The 15318-nt window shown below is 41.8% G+C and overlaps 1 protein-coding gene across 4 annotated transcripts in view; it reads right to left on the minus strand.

The window, feature by feature from the left end:
- phf21b (PHD finger protein 21B) overlaps positions 1 to 15318 on the minus strand; it is a 146454-nt gene that overhangs the window by 16507 nt on the left and 114629 nt on the right. The window lies entirely within an intron of this gene.

Genomic DNA, 15318 nt, shown 5'->3' on the forward strand with positions numbered 1-15318 from the left:
GAGGTCAGCACGAAACCAGCAATCCAAGCTGTGTGTGCACTGATTTGTAGCAAAAAGAAGCAGAAGGACAGAACATAGAGGAGAGAACAGTTGGAGAGACGCAGGCCACAAAGATTGTCTGCTCTGCTGTCTGATGTTTTGTTGCAGGTGTTCTGACTCCTCCCCTCATTGTTTCCATCGCCCTGTATCTTGCGCTCTTGGTTGTCGCAGCTGTCTTTGCCGGTCAAAATTAATTTCACACACAAGTCCAGATATGTAACCTGCTGGATATCTCTCAGGTGCCTGTGTGGCATTGGCGTTCTGGGCGCATATTTCTGTCCGAATCCGACCTGAACCCGATGAGAATTCTGTTGTTAATGTCCGAACCTTTCTTGAGCTCAATGCAGTTAATGCAAAGAAAACGCTTCACTCCGTGCTGCTGTCGAATCATTCAGACAACCCTCTTAACACCGCTGCATCCATTTTCTTCCTCCAAACCAATAGGTGAAGCAAGGGGTCCTGTCAGGTCCTGTTGGGTATGCACACTCTAATGGACCTTCCTCAGTTGCCTTTTGGATTGAGGTCTCATTTTTTTGTAGACTTATGCTTTGGTTATCGTTCGTTTGAAGATTTTCTACATCTCTGCTTCAGATTTTGAACCCGTAAATACTACTTCTCAGTAGCAGAAACCCTCGGTGCTGCAACTGGTGTCTGGAAGCTCTAGTGGATATGTAGGGGGTACATTTCAAGTTCAGGATACAACAACACTGTGGATGATTAGGTTGGGGCCGAAAAGCCTCCTGGTTAGGGTTAGGAAAAGATCTTGTTTTGGCTTTAATTACTCAGTTTTGGGGGGAATAATCCCGGCTGGAAACGGAGCGATGTCTCAGTAAAAAACAACTGCTTTTTGTGGCACTGTCTCAGTGGAAACACAGCGACCAGTGCTCAAACAGCACCAATGTTTGGAGGCAAAAAAGCATCTGGAAATGAAAGGATCCTCTAAAACAACCACGTTTGTTGTTTGTTGGTTTTGAACAGTGGTCTGCAGCTTGGCAGGCGTCTCGCCAAGGTGACACGCCATCCACCATAAGCCACACAGTCAGCTCATATACTACGTCACTCTAGAATCGATGATATTTATACACATGAAATGTACAAATGTAACATATTCATCGTCTGCTGAAACCTACGATGCCAACATTTTCCTCTAGCAACTGGGCTGACACATTTATATATTCAGCAGACACCTCAAAGAATATTTTTTCTCCACCTTAAAAGTGCTGAGAGCATTTCCTGCCAGCTGATAAATTCTTGTTCCTGTTACACATTTCATGAACTCCTGAAGGAGAGGATTCCCTGAAGTGTCGCTTTATTCCATTAATAACCAAACAGCACCGTGATGCTTTGTATTGTTTCCAGTGGAGAGACAGAAAAGTGAGTAAAAATACGCTCATAAATTAGATTTAAACAGCGACAATAAGGAAACTGAACTGTTAGCAGCATGAAATCATTGTCACATTCTGAGGAAAAGTTTGAGCCTCAAACGCCACAATTTCCAGGAAACAATTTGATAGAAAATTTGTCAGTTGTGAGAGGATGAGAGGGAAGCAGCCAGTCAGACGGAGGGAGGAGATTATAGAGAAAAGTGGATATAAACTCTGAGTGTCACCCCAGCAGCAGCAGCAGCAGCAGGAGGAGGAGGAGGAGGAAGTGCACACACAGCAGTCGAGGACAAAATGTTTCATCTTTTCTTTTTGTGTCTGGAGACGAGAGTCTGAGTTCACCCTCAGCTCCTCCTTTAGCTTTATATCCATCTGTAAATTGTCTTGTGTTTCTTTCACATTTTATTTTGGAATCTGAAAACAACTCTGAAAGGACTCTTGTCGCTGTTGAAACGAGTCACACAAATAAATTCTGTCCTTGAAGCACATATTGATTTGTAAAGTCTGCGCTGCATTACCTCATAATGATGATGCAGCTTTGAAAACAATGAGTCCAAATTTTATGGTCACTCTGAGAGATTACATAACTCCAATAAGTTTAAAGAGGTGACCAACAGTTTTTCATAATGTATAGAAATGAATGGAAGGTAATGGAAACTACATGGTTAGGAAAGTGTCTCAAAGTAAAAGTGATTTTAGTATATGAGTAAACTGGTTTAAACTAGAGCTGTTACAGGACTGATTTTTTTCAGGATCGACAGGAAGGCACTCCAAAAAATAGGAAACAAAGGTCGAAACATGTTGGCTCTTTAAAGGATTTACCAAGAAACGACAAAGAAAACGAACCAACCACAGGATTTCGTGAGAGCAGATACGTGATTTTAGCAACAGCTAAACCGATAATGAGCTCTTTGTGAAACCAAACAATATAAATATAAACACTTTAGAAGCGTTAACGTGCTGCTGCGTAAACTTCTGTCAGTCACCGCAATTTGATTTGATGTGTGTGTAAATGTGAGCTCTATGTTTTGTTTGCTTTGTCGTTAACACTGTGGCGCTTTGTTTTGTTGATGTGATAAGTGTTTACTGTATATATTGAAAAATCTAAATGAAATCCTAAAAAAAATTAAGACAGCATACTGAAAAGTATAATTATGCACTTATTCAGAAAACAAGTCTGAGTCCTGAACATCTGTATCTGTTCAGGTTCATTTCCTGAACCATAAAAAGCACCCAACATTATTCAAACCGCTATAAATTTGGTTTAAAGTGTAGTGGAGATCCCAGATGTGTCAGAAAATGAAGCACAACACATCTAGAATATTTCTGTTCGTTGGATGCTGCAGCCATAAATAACTAACTTGATCTTTTCCGACTTTAAAGAGGATTTAAGGTGACAGACTGAAGATTTTTGAAACCCAGAGCAGCTCTTCTGGTTTCTACATGTCCCCTCTCCTGTGTTATAAATAAAGCACATACTGGATTACACAGAGAAGTGTACACACACTGTGTTTATAGAGATCACAGAGCTCTGCAGACGTCACCAACACACTCTGTGAGGCTGTGTTGTTCCTGCAGCGGCCAGCAGAGGGCACTGCCCGAGGCCACGTCAGCTCTCTCTGCTCCCTCTCTTCATCTTTACCATGAAGAAGCTTTTCATTTCATTCATGCTCCAAGCTGTGAGAGATGAACTCTGTATGATAATGAGGTGATGCTGGGAGCAGAGTCAGGCTGCGTTTACAAGCAGCAACAACGCAACGCTTCTTTCATCCAGCGTTTTAACAACCAGGCCTCATTCTTCTCTATGTAATATGGATTTAACAGGTATGAGAACGATACGAGATGGAGAGCATAAATATTAATTTATCATAGAGCTGAAGTGATTAATCAATTAGTCATCAGCTATTAAATCAATCACCAATTAATCTGACAATCAAGTAATTTTATATAGTTAAAAACATTTTTTCATTCCAGCTTCTTAAATGTGAATATTTTCTGGTTTCTTTCCTCCTCTGTGACAGTAAATTGAGTATCTTTGGGTTATGGGCCAAAAAAGACATTTCAGGATGTCATTTTGGGCTTTTGGAAACACAGATCGTCATTTTTAACCAAAAAATTATTGATTAATCAAGAAAATAGTCATTAAATTAAACAAAAATGAACATGATTGAAGATATTGGTCCTGTCAATGTAATGAAGTTATCTAACTCATCCTACACTCTCTCCCTGATGGTGTAGTAGTTAGGATTTGGCGCTCTCACCGCTGTGGCCCTAGTTTGATTCCCAGTCAGAGGGGTTTCGCACCAGCAGGGCACCGGCACGGTTCTGGTTCCGACTCTGTTCTGGAGTCTCAGAACCTTGGTGCTGTCTGGCGAACCAGCCCGTGTCCACACCAGTTTAAGAGGAACCAAAGTGGGAGGACGTCACTCCGCATCACTCAGGTGGAAGAAAACATAAACAGCGGCAAGAAGAAATAAACACAGCCGCCGGCAAAATGACAGACTGCATGGATTATCTGCAACTGTTGACAATGAGAAGACGTAGAAGATTACGTATAAGGCGAATGGTATGTAAAAAGTATATGCTCGTGTTTTAATAGACATCTATGGTCTTCACAGCCTAGAATGTCACACGCCCACTTATGATGTCACAGTTCGCAAGGAAAAACCAACTATTTTTTGGTTCGGCTGTGAACTGACTTCTCGGGTTCCGAACCAATTATTTTTTCGGTCTGAACGCACCGGCTGGTTCAAAATTGGGTTCGGGAACCAGAACCGTGCTGGTGGCCTATCAGTGAACACTTTAGGGGCCGCAGTAACTCAGTCTGTGAGGACTTGGCTTGGGAACCTGAGGGTCACGGTTCAAGTCCCAGTACAGACCAAGTATAAAGTGTCTGCTGGCAGCTGGAGAGGTGCCAGTTACCACCCCGGGCACTGCTGAGGTGCCCATTGAGCAAGACACTGAATCCCTAAACTGTTCCGGGGGCGCTGTATTGTGGCTGACTCTGCGGTACCCCTCTGCCGTAACGACATGTATGTTGTGTGTAATAATGAAATCTGCGCCCACAAAACTCTTTCGGAATATAGACGCTGCTTGTAAATCTCAGGATGTTGTCACCGTCTCCTCCGCCTCCTCGTGCATGTGTGTGACAATTGTGTGTTTTTGCATTAAAATCAAAGTTAGTGGTGTAGTCAGAAGAAATGTCAAAAATAAGATTTAGATAAGATTTAGGCGGTTAAATGTTTGCTCTCTCTGCTCCATTTTGGTGGAGAACAGTATAGTTATTTAATGCTTTCGATTCATATGAAGATCTACGAAACTTTAAAAAGAAAATAAAAGATGTTAGTAGTTCAGAGTAGGGCTAGTGGACCAACAGTCCTCATCAGGGTCCATCAGTGGACTAGTCTCCCACATGTTTACAATATGAATGTAATTATTAAATGATATATTTTGGTGGTTTGAGTTGAAGGTGTGAGAAAGAATAGTATCAGTAACATTGTTAACACTGTGCTACATTACAGAGAAATACAAACCGTACTAATGAACATTCATTAATATAGGCCTATATTTTATCTCCAAGTGCACGTCACACACTGAGCGAGCCGCCTGTTAATGACGCTGTGGGCTAATGGGCATGTAGCTACTTCCATGTTTCAGATGATACGTCATGTTTGTAGTCGACCAATGAAGATGAGTTTACATATCACCTTGGGTTCGTCCTTCACCTTCTCAAAATGATCCCACACTTTGGATTTCCTGCCCGACATGTTATTAACTAGCCTGTGGAATAACCGCAGGTACCAGCCCTGGAAATTAACCTGACTCCTGTCTGACTGCTGAGCGTGGACACTTCCTGTGTCTGTCCTTTCAAAGTAAAGTCCCACATGGTCCAGTCATATAGGTTTGGATTTGTTCTGACAAGACGCAGCTCGTAATAGAGTTTCACGTTTCTTTTTTCTTTTCTTTTTTTTCTTCTTTTTCTGCAACTAGGCGACCAATGAATTCTTGCCGACTAATGACCTTTCTGGTCGACTAACATTTGGTCAACTATCAGGGGGACAGCCCTAGTTCAGAGTTTCGTCTACACTCCACCAGTCTGACATCTCCCATTTTCTATGAAACTCAAACAAATTAAATGAATATCATCTGTTCCTCATTTTTTAGTCTCCAGTTTCACTGTAATTATAAAATAATCACTTAATTCTTTACTGGAAACATGTTCAGTAATTAGTAGTTACATATCAACTCCTTTCAAATAATCATTAAGAAGCAGAAGCAGATGGAAACTTAAACATCACAAATCCACTGAGTCACAACAAACTGCTGCTTCTGTCCAAAAACAATAAAGATTCATTTTGGAAACACTGTGAGAAGAAGACTGATCATATTTCATAACTAATTGATGAATCTGCTGATGGTTTTCCTTCTGAATGTCACTGACACTCGGTCTGCTCGACCGACCTCAGTCCAGCAGGAATACAATACAGTTACCATGGTAACGCTGTTCTTCGTCTCATTCAGCAAATTTTCCCTAAACCTCCTAAAAATACCTGGAATATTCTCCCAGACCCCTGAAATCTCTTTCAGGATGACCAGGCATTGCTCAAGAACTAGAACCTCCACAAGGTCCTCTAGAACTTTCTCCATGACCACTGAAACTTGATCGCGTAATCTTGAAGAACACCAAACTAGCAGATGACTGAAACATCCAGACCATCAGAACATCATCAAGGTTCTAAGGTCTACAGCTCTCTCCAGGCCTGCTAGAACCACTTCCACAACTTCTTGAACTTCGTCCATGACCAATGGGCCCTCCGCAAGTACCACTGAAACCTTTCGTCCCTTACCCCTTAAAGTACCTTCAAGACCACTAGAACCTCCTCTATTACCAGTGGAACCTGCTGAAGAAGTCCTGACACCTTAATAAGGGCCACTACAACTTGCTCCAGGTCCCTTAAAACCTTCTTCTATGAAACCTTAAATAACATTTAGGACCCCTCCTTCATGACCAAATAAACTTGATCAAGGACTTCTTAAACACCGTAACCCCTATAACCTCCTAACCTACCACTTCTTCCAGGACCCCTGGAAGCTCCCTCAAGACCCCTAGATAAAACTTTTACCAGGACTGCTAGAACATCTTCCATGGTCACTGGAACTGAGTGCAGGGCACCAACCATGCCCTGTGACCAATGAGAGTTGCTCAAGAACCCTTTAGAATCTTTTCCTTTACACCTGGAATAACCTCCAAGACCCATAGCACCTCTTTACACAACCACAAAAACTTCTTCCAACCATAAAACTTGTTCAAGACAAAAACTCGAGAACCTCCCCAGTGACAACAAGAACTGTCTCCACCATTAAACGTGTCCCAAGTCTTAATATCCAGAAAAACCTCAAGAACCTCCTTCATGACCGCTAGAACTTTCTCAACCCACAACACATTTGTCAAAACATTCAAAAAAAGAGAGAAGAATCCCCTCCATGACCACTATAGATTTTTCTCCACTCATTAAACCCTTATCGAATGTCCAGAAAAACCTTGAGAACCTTGTCAAGGAACAGCAGAACTTTCTCAAGGATGCCTCTAACTTGTTCAAAGATTCCTCAAACTTTACACAAAGGGCCTCCTCAATTACTTATGGGAAATGCCTCCAGGATCTCATATATTCTTCATGATAAGTAGAACCTTTTAGTACAACTGAAACCTTATAAAACCCACATAACCTCTTCAAGGACCAATGAAAGATTTTTCATGGCCTGTTCGCTGTATGACATCTGAAACATCCCTATGGACTCAGACAGCCTCCTCAAGGACCACTAGAACTATCTCTGGGACCCCTAAACCTCTACATAGACTCCTAAAATGTCCCCAAGGACCTCATAAACATCATCCATGACCTTTAGGGCCCACCCAAGGACTCCTGGAACATTCTCAAGAAAAAATGTGACTTTTAGAGAATCCTGCATCCTCAAAACAAACTTGTATAAATTTAACTCACTGATTTTGATATCTTGTGCCCCTAAAACATGTCCCCAAATTCAAACGCACCAGAACTAGAGCTGATATTTTATCTGGATTCCTCTTAAACTTTGTGGAGCTAACTCAGCACACTGAAGTCACACATGAGAACAATGTCATGTGCACAGTGTGTACTCGGGTTCCTCTCCCTCTCATAATGGTTCATTTTCCCACACCACATCATGTTCTGGACTGAATGCATTCAGTTTTAGTCATTCACAGCTCTGAGTGGGAAAGCGGACCCTCGAAGGGGCCATCTAACGTTCCTCTCTGGCTTTGACGAGACTTGGAGGCGGATGGCAGAGATGACCTTGGCTACTGTTTAAAGAGGATAAAGACGTCTTTTAGAAGGCGGCGAGATGGAGAGCCATGAAAGAGAGGCAGGATCAGCGTTAAAGCTGCAGACTTTTCAAAAGCATTCTGCCTCCTCCGAGCATCTCTTTGTTCCTCTGCTTCTAGCTAAACACAACTGCTACTCCAATAACAAACATCTCCTCCCATCTCCATGTTTTTAAGATAGTTATTCTCTTAAAAATAAACTGTTTTTATATTAAAAACCCAGGAGGGTTTCTGTGAATTCATTAGATCAATTTTCAAAAATACAGACACCTTCATTAAAATTCTAGAAGAACATTTTTAACCTCTGTTTTGTTTCATTTCAAACTACAACTCATATTTATACCTTTGACAATGTGAATATCGCTTTATATTACTCAGGCAGAGGTCTTGAAAGAACCGTTATGGGCCTTTTTCCTAATTGTGTACATCAGGATATGGACTGCAACTAATGATTATCTTCACTGACAATTAAATTGTTGATTATTTTGCCAATTAACTGATCCGTTGTTTGGTCTATAACGGTGGTTCCCAACTGGTGGGTCGCAGTCCAAAAGTGGATTGTGGGTCCATCCTGAATGGACCCCAAGTGATTCGCGTATGTGTCAAGTTTCAGGGGAAAAAAACCACACTTTATTTTGAAATCCAGTAAATTTCCAGCATAGAGCTTTAATTTGAAGTGTCGTTTCCTGCTGTAGAGTGAGTGTCTAACAGACAGCTCCATGACAGACACAGCAAAGTAGCTCCACAACCCGGCCAAACAATGAAATGTTTGGACCTCAAACTAATGTCTAAGAAGACATCTGGACCCCATGGCTGGACCAGTTGGGAACCACTGGGCTATAAAATGTCAGAAAATGGCGGAAAATGTTGATCAATGTTTCCCAAAGTCCAAGATGGCGACCTCAAAAGTTTTTTGTCATACAGGAGGAAAGAAACCTTAACATTTTCACATTTAAGGAGCTGGAATTAGAAAATTTAGAGTTTTTTTCTTTATAAATTTCCTCTGATAATTCAATTATCAAATCAGTTGGGGATTAATTTATCAGTTGACAACTGACTGATAAATTGATCAAATCGAATCATTGCAGCTTTACATTAGGAACAGGATTAGGCGATGTAAGATGTCAGGGTGCGTATTTACGAAGCGGCTAATTTTTAAAATAATTTACTTACTTCCTTCTCTGTAAAAAGAAGATGAAGTCAATCGGTGTCTTCAGTAGAACTCATTCACTGGTCGATTATTACTGTATTTTAACTTTTTACTATGGCTTAATTTACCCTCATATTATGTATTGTAATACTGCACATGTCCCACTTATCTCAATAAGATTTTTCTAATTCAAAAGAAATTTTCAAGAGTGACTAGCTGTGCTAAAAAATGTGAATCATCTACTCCTTAAAATATCAACTTTTACCAATACACCCGACTTGTGTATTCACTCATAAATACGTACATCTCACTCAAGACTTGCTGAGCAATTTCCAGAACTTTTTTTTTTTAAGTCTTCCTCAGACATTCGCTCATATTCCACAGGACACTCTGAGGACCTTTATCTTTCATACTGTTGGACTTCTCCTGATCAATATTCACTGAAATGCGGCGGTCCATCTCATTTGAACAACCTTTCTCCATCTCTACAATCAACATCGACAATATCGTTATTCAAAAAACATCTGAGAAGGACTTTAATTTGTTAAGACTCTTTACAATTCATTGATTTATTTGTGATTTGTTTCTTTGAAAAACACAAATAAGTCATGGAAAAGTTAATAAAAGGTCTGGAGTTGAAATGCGTAAAGCGGATCACACCACTGGCCCTCACACAGAAACATGTGTGTGTGTGTCAGAGTTCAGTGAAATGCTGAAACAATGCAGCTCTAATGTGTGCACTCATGCACAGCAGCAGTCCCATTACACCTCATTATTGATCTCCAAATTAGTGGCCAGGTGGTCTGAGGGACCTGTCCCCCCTCCTCGACACCCCATCACCCCCCACCTCCTCTGCTCAGTCCACACACCAGCCAGGACGGCCTCTGATTGGCCGAGCCTTCATGACTCGATTGATGGAGGCAAGAAAAGCGTGGAGGCCTGCAGGAGGGGTTTGTTTCTTTTTATTGCCTCATGCACGCAGGCAGGCAGCTGGGTGAAGAGCGCCCACTCCCTCCCAACAATACAGCCATAAAGAGCCCGGAGACAATCCTGCTGCCTGACCCGCTCACCTCCACCACCCAACGGGGAGGGTGGAGACAGAGAGGGATTTGACTGAGGACGATGGAGGACGAGGGGAGAGGGGGAGGGGAGGGGGAGTCTGAGCTTTTTCAAAGTGACACATTGATGAAACGCAGCAGCTTTATCGCAGCGAACGTCTGCGTTTGTGTCGGAGTCTCGGACCTGCTCTGCATCCCAACCAGAGGCTCACAAAGCAGCGTTACATCCACCAGGAGTCAGCCAATCAGAGACCTCCGAGGGGTGTTTTGGATCCTGATGTGACTTGACAAAACTTCTGAACCTCATCAACCACAGAGTCTCATCCTGCGCCCCCCCCCCCCCCGTTACATCATATCTTTCTGTGTTAATATCTATGAACACCCGACATATTCTTTACACCTCACACTGTGAATATTTGCACTTTTTATCAGTTCATATGTTGCACGTTCCAACCTTTAGTTTTAAACAGCGTGCTGCTCTCTATTTCCTCTCACGCAGGCGCAGAATGTACGAGCTGGTTGACCGCTGACTGCAGTCTTTGCAGTGTGTCCATGTGCAGCTTCCTTGGCCTGACACAGCGACGTGTGGCGACACAGCAGGGGGGATTTCGTGGTGGCTAGTTTTCTGAGGTCATGTTGCTGTGTCCTGGCCAAAAAGCTGTACGAATGTTCCGTGCCTGCGTGACAGGAAATAACTCCCCGCACCAGCAGAAGCCGGTTGTCTGAAATCATCATTGAAAAAGAGAAACCGGAAGACCGTCTTGATGCTAGTTAGCTAGTTAGCACATTAACAACACAATCCAATGTTGAAAGAACAGAGCTAATTTACTGTACACCAGTAAACAGTAACACAAACATGAGATGATGCAGCAGGGGGCTTTTGTTGCCAATAGTTTTCTAAAGTCTGTTAGGTATGTCTGGACCTTTAAGTTACGTTCGCTAATACAGTGGCCGATGTTTTTCTGTCGTGTCACATCAAATTTGCACAGGCTAAAAAAGCAGGGCCCGAGACAAATGTTGTCCCATCATCAGGGACATCAGAAAACATGTTTGTTTCTTCCCCAGGATGCTTTAAAAACGAAAGGACACAGTAAACGCATCGCAAATCTTTTTGTTTACCTGATAATGTTACATCGTGAACAACAAATCCATGTTGACGTCAGCCAAGGGAGAGCTAGCTAATGTTAGCTGTTAGCAACCAATGGCCGCAACTAACAGCTGATAGTAGGGGTGTAACGGTACACAAAAATCACGGTTCGGTACGTACCTCGGTACACAAGTCACGGTTCGGTTTTTTCGGTACAGTAATGAAAAAATAGACAACTATTAAATATCTTTTACTTATTGGTAACCTTATTAAAACATACCACCACAGCAGTTAACTCTTTCTACACAGTTTTTGAATGAAACAAATATATATAAAATCCTGCTTTTTCACATTGTTTGAATGAAAATAGAAATATAAAAGTGAAAATTAAAATCCTGCTGTTTTTTTTAACACATTTTTTTAATGAAAAATATAAATATAAATTTCTGCTTTAACAGTTTTACTCAATTAAAATAAAAAGTATAGTGCAGCTGGTCAGCTTTAAAGCCTGCTCAGATTCAGTTTTACTAGGAACTTACTTAGCTTTCCCACTTTGTTAAAGTGCAGTAAACAAAACATGCTTATATCTAAAGTGCAGCTTAAACAATTTTACTCAACTCCAATGGTGTTGGTTATTTCTTTAGTGCGATGGTCAGGGAAACGCTCTTTCTGTTTTATACGACGACGATATCGTAGTTTGCACCAGATTGCTTTTTCTAGTCGTACCGGTTAACGTTCAAACTCGGGTGGTGTCGCTTTAGATGCGTTAGCATGTTAGACGTGTTTCCAAGTACATACCCGACCGCTGTTCTGCAGTGTCGGCACACTGCTTTTGTCTTGTCCACTTGTTTATTTCCATCTTCGTATTTTACCCTGAAACCAAAGTGTTCCCAAACGGAGGACTTAAGGTTTGCGGGCGGGTCTTCAGGTTCGTCAGGCTCACTTGCCACGTTGTCAAAATGCGAGAATGCACTGCACAAAGTAAAAGCGGAGATTTACGGTCAGACTCGGTCCGTCACTCAATTATGTCCGTCGGGGAACTAGATATTTTAAATGGTTCGGCTCGCAAAAACGGAATTAAAATAAAACAAAATAAAATAAAATAATATCCTGCGCCCAATAATTCGGTACAGGGTCGTGCCGAACCGAAAGTCGCGTACCGAACGGTTCGACACAAATACACATACCGTTACGGCCCTAGCTGATAGAGGTTACGCTGAGTAACATTATGTGTTCAAGCTCTACAGTGAGTATCTGCCAAAGGTGAATTATAGTGTTCTCATGATGTGTTCAATGTTATCTTGTAAAATGTAACTTTTGGGGAAAAACAAATAAATACGGCTGTAAGATGGAGAAATTTATTGATGTTTACAAAGCTACAGTCAGTAGGTTTTTATGTTTTTCATGCAAAAGGTTATATAAAAGGTAGTTTTTTAATGTGTGTGATTAAAGCTGTGCTTATTCAAAGATAGTATAACAGCAAAAATAAATAACAGGGAATAAATAACAACAAAACAAAATAAACGACAAAAAAAACCTCTGGTATCAGCCCAGAATTCCACAGCAGGTGCATCCCTAATCTTTAGCTATAGTTTACATGGTTACACAACAGCTTTCACAATCGATTAATCGTTTAAGGCTATTACTAAGTGAAGACAGCCTCTCAAATGTCTCATTATGTGTGTTTTTTCTGTTATTCGTCAAAGTAAAATTACTTTATTTAGTGTTTGGACTGAAAGTCGGACAAAACCAGATATCTTACGATGCTAGCCCGGCTTCTGGGAAACTGTGATACGCATTTTTACTGGTTTCTGACCAAGCAATTAATAAAGAAAATAGAATTCAACAAATGAAATAATGAGATTAATTGTTAGCTGCCACTAAAAAGACATTTAACTGCATATCTGAAACTCAAATGTCTTCTTTTTTGATATATAACCTAAAGTAATATTAATAAAACCCTGTGAGAGTTTTACTCGTCTCATCCTGAACTCAGTCCAAGAAACCGAACTGTTTCAAACAGGATCTGAGCAGCTGAACACTGTGACTGATGATTTTTTGAAACTTCATTAAGTCACGCTCACAGAACCAAATAATAAAAGAAAAATGAAGCCTTTTCTGTCTTCATGCAGCGTTTGAGGAAAATCTATTTGATGACTTTCCTGCTAACAGACACGTTCCATCTTATATAAGACGTGTTGACGGACGGAGAGTCAGATCTGTCGGACAGTCGGAGGAATCATAAAGCAGGAGCCCGAGGGCCTCCGAGGCTCGGCCCTCCTCTCTCTATGGTGCCGTGCAATTACAGTAATAGTGTGGAGGCTGCCAGTGTTGAGCATGAAGCTCTGATCCCCGGCTGTGTGCTGATGGAGGTGATGGTGCTGAATACAGAGTGTGGAGGAGACGAGACGCTGTGGCCTGAATCCTAACAGACACTCAGAGGAGGAATACAACATCTCTGAGTCAGAGAGGACGATGAGCATTTAGATTTTCCTCTGTTGTCTCCAACTTACCAAACCACACCATGTCTTACACGTCACACACGTCACACATTACAGACGAGTGAAGTTATATTTGTTTCCTGGATTATAAGATGTTTAATGCTGATCTGTTGCTGCACCAGTAGGTGGAAATAAAAACTGCAGACAATCAAACCTTCAGATTTTAGAGCAGTGCTGCTTCTCTGTTTCCCATCAACCACCTCCCTCCACACTACATTAAACACGTGAATCAAAACACTGGATGCCACAGGCTGTCTTTAATGTGAAGTGAGCCTTTAATAAAATATGCTTGCTCTGTCACCATCACACAAACATGAGTGTTTTCTGCTGTGTAAAATAACTTCAGACAAAATGGAAAGAACACACATCAGCAACACCTTAACTATCTGCGATAAAACTGCGACAAGCTGTTGCTCAGGAAATGAACACTATAGCTGCAACACGATAAAATAACTGCCCAATCAGAGCTGAGTGTAACAACATAACGACAAAATAACATCATGTGTTGCTACACTTTACAGCTCCATATAGAAGGTGAAATACAAACAAGAAGTCTGATTTAAAGCTCGCTGATCACCAAGACACCACACAAGTTTATTCTCAATGTAGCCCCTGCTGCGTCGCCTCACGTCGCCATGTCTCAGCCAAAAAGTTGCCTCTCCCCACTCCTTAACACACCTACGGCCAATTTAGAGTCACAAATTAACCTGCATGTCTCTGGACTGTGGGAGGAACCTGGAGGAAAACCACACTGACACGGGGAGAACATGAAAACTCCTCACAGCAGGGATCCCTCACCCTGGGTTTGAACGAGGAACCCTCTTGCTGTGAGGCAAAAACACTACACCACCATTTCACTGTAATTCTCATTCAAAAAGGGAAGCCAGAACATCGTCTTGATGCTAGTTAGCCAGTTAGCACGTTAACAACACGATCCAGTGTTGAAAGTACAGAACATATTTACCGTGCAGCAGTGAAAAATATCACAAACCTTTAAGAAACGTTTTTTGCTACAGAGCCCAGTGGATTAAAAAAATAATCTCGCCTTGTATAACAACTTTGTTTCGACCACTCCCTCTTGACTTAAGTTTGGGATGTGCAGTTGCAGACGGCAAAAGAAAAGTCAACTAGCGTTGACAAGGGCCAGCAGTGCGCGACACACCGTGGCATACGCTGACCAATGGCCCAACTTTGACTGACAGTTGACTGTAGGCTTTCAATCACCGATGAGCTCTGCAGTGCTGATTCAGCATGTTAAACCCGTGGTAAAAAAGCCAACCAGCGCCAAAGAGGGCTGACGCTGCAGGACACATCACACCGACAAGGGTGGTAGATGTTCACAAACAGCCCGACACTGACCGACGGCTGAACGTCTGCTTGGTGTGTCGGGGACTCTAGAAACATCACAGGTTTGAACGATGAGACGTTCAAACCTTCTAGGAAAGGTTCTGACCGGACCATTACTGGATGTGGAAACAACATCACCATCTGCCTCATGACCACGTTGCTGTTTTTGGCATCGGACCATCAGCGTCCAACTAATGTTTGCATGGTCATGTCATCACATCATAAAACTATTCATGTTCTACCTGAAACGACCCAAACAAACATGACAAAGCTCCTTAAGAGCCACAGAAACATGACACCTACAGTCCTGAACAGGACCGGCAGACGTGTAAAAACGGTGGAGTGCACCTTTAATTATTTGTGCAGCAAGTTAACTATTGAAATGATGGATGG

Source organism: Epinephelus fuscoguttatus, linkage group LG22 (assembly GCF_011397635.1).
Source record: "Epinephelus fuscoguttatus linkage group LG22, E.fuscoguttatus.final_Chr_v1".
Taxonomy (NCBI): Eukaryota; Metazoa; Chordata; class Actinopteri; order Perciformes; family Serranidae; genus Epinephelus; species Epinephelus fuscoguttatus.